Source organism: Heteronotia binoei, chromosome 16, assembly GCF_032191835.1.
Source record: "Heteronotia binoei isolate CCM8104 ecotype False Entrance Well chromosome 16, APGP_CSIRO_Hbin_v1, whole genome shotgun sequence".
NCBI classification, from domain to species: domain Eukaryota; kingdom Metazoa; phylum Chordata; class Lepidosauria; order Squamata; family Gekkonidae; genus Heteronotia; species Heteronotia binoei.
In genome coordinates this window covers 48428249-48434157 of record NC_083238.1, presented here as the reverse complement: position 1 = coordinate 48434157, position 5909 = coordinate 48428249, and positions in this window count along the sequence as shown.

The window sequence follows — 5909 nt, the reverse complement described above, 5'->3', positions numbered from 1 at the left end:
GTCTCAGGACCAGCGTGAGGGGACTTTTATCTCTGCCCCCAGTATCATTACTGAGGTGACGCCTTCAAGTGATCCCAGGCAGGCCTTTTATCTGGCTTCCCCAAATGCTGTCACAGGCTGTCTGGGGGTGTGGGGGGGGGGGGACGAATACTGGCTATCTTGTGCCACAGTGGTTACAGATCTGTCAGCATTTATAGTCAAGATCTGTGAACCCCATGAATGATAAAGGGATGACAGGAATTATTTTGTAAAAAAAAAAAAAAATCTAAACAGGGTGAAAATCACCACTAACTTCTGATCAAGGAAATAGGAGTTTCCCTATAGGGAAAATCCATGAAATAGGCCTGATTCTTGAAGATCTTTTCAATGGCCTCCATCCTCAATATCCCCTGATCGATTTGTCCCATTCTAACCATGTGCAATCAAACCTTTGTTACCACTGAGGTATTTCCTTTCCTCATCTTCATATCTGACAGGGCTATTTTTGTAGGAAAACCCCAGCATGGACTCATTTGCTTATTAGGCCACACCCCCTGATGTCACCATTGTTTAGCACAGGACTTTTTTGTAGAAAAGTCCCAGCAGGAACTCATTTGCTTATTAGGCCACACCCTACAATGCCAAGTCAGCCAGAACTGTGTTCCTGCATTTTCCAGTTTGGTGTAGTGGTTAAATGCACACTCTTATCTGGGAGAGCTGGGTTTGATTCCCCACTCCTCCACTTGCAGCTGCTGGAATGGCCTTGGGTCAGCCATAGCTCTCCTGGGAGTTGTCCTTAAAAGGGCAGCTGCTGTGAGAGCCCTCTCAGCCCCACCCACCTCACAGGGTGTCTGCTGTGGGGGAGGAAGATATAGGAGATTGTAAGCCGCTTTTGAGTCTCTGATTCAGAGAGAAGGGCGGGGTATAAATCTGTAGTCTTCTTCCTGCTAAAAAAAAAAGAGCTGTATGTACCAATAGCACCTTTGTGCCATCATATTCTGGCAACCTTCTTCCCATCCTTTCATTTAGAGTAGGGGTGGCCAAACTTACTTAATATAAGACCTACATAGAGCCGCAAGATGTGAACATCAGATGTTGGAAGGAAGGAAAGGAAAGGAAAGGAAAGGAAAGGAAAGGAAAGGAAAGGAAAGGAAAGGAAAGGAAAGGAAAGGGAAGGGAAGGGAAGGGAAGGGAAGGGAAGGGAAGGGAAGGAAGGAAGGAAGGAAGGAAGGAAGGAAGGAAGGAAGGAAGGAAGGAAGGAAGGAAGGAAGGAAGGAAGGAAGGAAGGAAGGAAGGAAGGAAGGAAGGAAGGAAGGAAGGAAGGAAGGAAGGAAAATAGATGGGGAGGGAGATAGAGGTGGAAAGAAAGCAACTTTAACTTTAAATGTATTTAAAGGGGGACCCCTGAATAATTAATGAATGCTCCTATAATAATGAATAAAAGCATGCTTATGCCTTCAAAAAGGAAATGTCTGATGCAATGTTCGTTAGAGGCCACACAGCCCAAATGGGTGCGAATTCAAGGTTGTAAATTAGATTAGAGACAGTGACCTCATTGAGGCCTCTGGATGTGTATTAGATAACAAAGAGGCCTTAGAGAAGCTTCTTGCAAGAGCTGATAACGCATGGAGACAGAAGGTATAGAAAAATACTAGAAGTTACAGGAGGATGGGGAATGTTAGATAAGCCTGGGAGGCCTGCCTGCTTGTTTTGGGTGTGAATAAAACTGGCTGGATGGGGGATGATTTTAACTTAGGCATTTTAGAGGCTTATGGCCGGCTAAGTTCTGCTTATGGTGCCAAAGTAAATTCGTTTCATACCAGCAATGTGTGCGGATCTTGTTATTTCTCTGCTTCATATTCTCCAAGCTGCTGGCTGGCTAGCTTGGAGAAGCAATTTAAAGAGAGAAATGCCTTCTCCAAGCTGCCACATAATATGTGTGAAAGAGCCACATGCGGCTCATGAGCTACAGTTTGGCCACCCCTGCTTTAGAGCCTGACCCAGCTGCCACCACTGTGGCCTGCAGCACTTCCCCTTGCGATTTCTCTGGGAGTGTGATGCTGCCTTTGGTGACAGTTTCAGCAGCACCTCTTTTGACAAGGACCCAGTCAAAGAATGGAAGGAACTTCTTAAATGCCTGCCCCACCATGGCACCTGCTACGAGTGCTGCCTCTCTTGCCTCTCCTGCAGCGGTGGAATTCTAGCAGGATCTCCTTTGCATATTAGGCCACACACCCCTGATGTAGCCGATCCTCCAAGAGTTTACAAGGCTCTTTTTTTGTAAGCTCTTGGAGGATTGGCTACATCAGGGGTGTGTGCAGTGGCAGACAGGTAGGCTTCCCAACCCTCCCGCCCTGGCGGGGGACCCCAGGATTTCCACCCTCTTCCCCTGCTCCCCAAAAAAAACGGAAGCGGGGGGAGGGGGGAAACGGCGCCGGGGAGCATGACGAGCCGCCCGATCCTGGAGCGGGCGAGGCCGCTGCGCCGTGCTGCTGCCGTCCCCTCCCCGCCCACCGCAGCTGCTCCTTCGAGATGAGCCCAGGCTGAGCCCATCTCGGAGGAGCAGCCAAGAGGCGGCAGCAGCGCAGGGGAGGTTGAGGCAGGCCAGGAGCATGGCGAGCCGCGAATCTGGGCCCTTCTAGGACCCGGACTTGCGGCTCGCCACGACCCCGGTCCGCATCCACCCCCCCTCCGATTCTACCCCAGAGGCGGAGCAAAGCCAACGAGGCCGCCGCGCCGCTGCCGCCCCCCCCCCCCACCGCAGCTGCTTTTCCAAGATGGGCTCAGCCTGCTTTTCCGAGATGGGCTCGGAGGAGCAGCCACAGCGAGCGGAGAAGAGGCTGCAACCGCGCAGCGGCGTCGCCCGCTCCAAGACGGCCGTTTCCCCCCCCTCCCCCTAGCTCCACCCCAGTGTCTCCTGGCTCCACCCCCAAAGTCCCCAGATATTTCTGGGATTGGACTTGGCAACCCTACAGACAGGGCAGGGGGTCAGTTTGCCCGATGGCAAGTGGGCTCCTGATGAAATGGGCCCCCTTAAACATTAGACAACATGTTAAAAATGTTAATGTCCTTTTAGTAGCTGGAAAATATAATAGACGTTCCAATGTTATTACTGCAATGCAACTGATGTTGTATTTAGGGTTGCCAGCCTCCAGGTGGGGTCTGGGGATCTCCTGCTTTTACAACTGATCTCCAGCTGGCAGAGATCAGCTCCCCTGGAGAAAATGCAATCTCTATTTACATTTAATATCTACTGCATACTGCCAGCAAAATGTACTGTATATGTACACTGTAATTGCTAAAAATATATATACATTTATTTCGCAAAAGTTTTAATTGCACTCCCCCCCCCACTAATGTATTTTTTGAAAATTGTATTTAACAAATTAAATGTATAAGGATAGTTGTGGGTGGGCCCCCTTTGTACTCCTGGCAACCAATATTTTTAGACCTAGTCTGCCACGATGTGTGGCCTAATATGCAAAGGAGCTCCTGCTAGAATTCCACCCCTGCACTCCCGTCACACCCACCAGTGACCAACAGTAGGGTTGCCAAGTCCACTTTAAGAAATATCTGGGGACTTTGGGGGTTGGGCCAGGAGACTTTGGGGGTGGAGCCAGGAGACATTAAGGGTGGAGCCAAGATCAAGGCTGTGACAAGCATCATTGAACTCCAAAGGGAGTTCTGGCCATCACATTTAAAGGGACGGCACACCTTTTCAAAGCCTTCCTTCCATAGGAAATAATGAAGGATAGGGGCACCTTCTTTTGGGGCTCATAGAATTGGACCCCCTGGCCCAATCTTTTTGAAACTTGGGGGGTATTTTGGGGAGAGGCACTAGATGCGATACTGAAAATTTGGTGACTCTACCCCCCCCAAACAGCCCCCTCGAGCCCCACATACTCGCGGATCAATACTCCATGATTTTCTATGGGAATAAATCTCCATAGGGAATAACAGAGTTCCCAGCAGACATTTCCCCCCCCCCCTCTTTCTGACGACCCTGAAGCGGGGGAGGGCCTCCAAACCGGGGGATCCCCTGCCCCCACCTGGGGATTGGCAACCCTAACCAACAGGCCTAACACATGTGGGGAAAGGGGCCTCAGTCTGCAAGGAACGTTTTTATCTTGATGTTGTTGCAAGTGATCCTACGCACCCATTCTCTGGACACATGCCTGTGTGAATACAGTTCTTCAATCTCTGGAACGCAGCCCACATTCCCAGGCACTGACCTTCAGGACCCATTGGGAGAGTCTGCCGCTCACTGCCCTCTTCCCTGCAGAGCTGCCGGTTTTGGGTTTCTGCGTAATTAACCAAGGATTACAGCATGACATGCAATTAGAAGCCAACTGCTGTAACGGCCTCAAAATAAAATTATTCAAGAGTTCAAAGACTGCAGCTACTTTGCTAGCAGTGTATTTTGGATGCTGTCACATTACATTTCGGACTCGCAGCCATTGGACAATACAAAATTTGTGAAGCTATTGATTTTCTGGAAGGTAAAGGTAAAGGTAGTCCCCTGTGCAAGCACCAGTCCTTTCCGACTCTGGGGTGACGTCGCATCATGATGTTTTCAGGGCAGACGTTTTACGGGGTGGTTTGCCGTTGCCTTCCCCAGTCATCTACCCTTTCCCCCCAGCAAGCTGGGTCCTCATTTTACCGACCTCGGAAGGATGGAAAGCTGAGTCAACCTTGAGCCGCCTACCTGAACCCAGTTTCTGTCAGGATCAAAGTCAAGCCGTGAGCAGAGGGCTCCCACTGCAGTACTGCAGCTTTACCACTCTACACCACGGGGCTCTTGGATCATATTTACCATTAACTAAATTAAACAACCCAAGTTATTTTGTATCTATACAGGAATATTGTTCCCTCTGGCCCAACCACAAAGCAAAAGGATGTCAGTCCTGGGTACTTCTTGCCTTCCCGTCACATATTTATTTAGTTACTTCATTTATACCCTGCCTTTCTCCCCAGTAGGCACCAGGGTTGCCAAGCTTCCACTGGGGATGGAGGGTCCCCCAGTTTGGGGGGTCACAACCTGCCAGCACAGAGTGGACCACCAGGGGGATCTCTGCCACCAAAGGGCCCCATCATCGTGCGGCATGCCCTGCGTGGTAATGTCACCCATAAGAGACATCATTGCACCAGGCACATTGCACCAGGGATGCTCTAGGATTTGCGGTAAAACTCTATGGTACCATTGAGTTTTTACCAAGAATCCTAGATCATCATGCCGAGGGCGCTCTAGGATTCACTGTAAAACTCTATGGTATGATAGAGTTTTACCACAAATCCTAGGGCACCCCGGCACAATGTGCCCAGCACGATGACATCATTTCCGGGGTGATGTCATTGTGCCGCGCATGCTTCACGCATATGCGAGGGACTTGGCAACCCTAGTAGGCACCCAAAGTGACTTCCACTGCTCTCTCCTCCATTTCATCCTCCCACTAACTATATGGAATAGACTTTGTTCTATCCAGCGGTGGCCAACGGTAGCTCTCCAGATGTTTTTTGCCTACAACTCCCATCAGCCCCAGCCAGCATGGCCAAGGCTGAGTCCAGTGGCACCTTTCTCTCCTTCCAGTTTGGCGTAGTGGTTAAGTGCATGGACTCTTATCTGGGAGAACAGGGTTTGATTCCCCACTCCTCCACTCGCAGCTGCTGGAATGGCCTTGGGTTAGTCATAGCTCTGGTAGGAGTTGTCCTTGAAAGGGCAGCTGCTGGGAGAGCCCTCTCAGCCCCACCCACCTCACAGAGTGTCTGGTGTATGTGTGTGTGTGTGGGGGAAGGTAAACGTTTCATCGCTGCTATTTCAATTGCTGTTTTCCTGGTTAGTATTGGGTTTTTATAGCCTGTGACATGTTATTGATAGTTTTTAGTCTCATATGCTGTCTTGAAGACCTTCACTGTTACGAGGCCATATATAA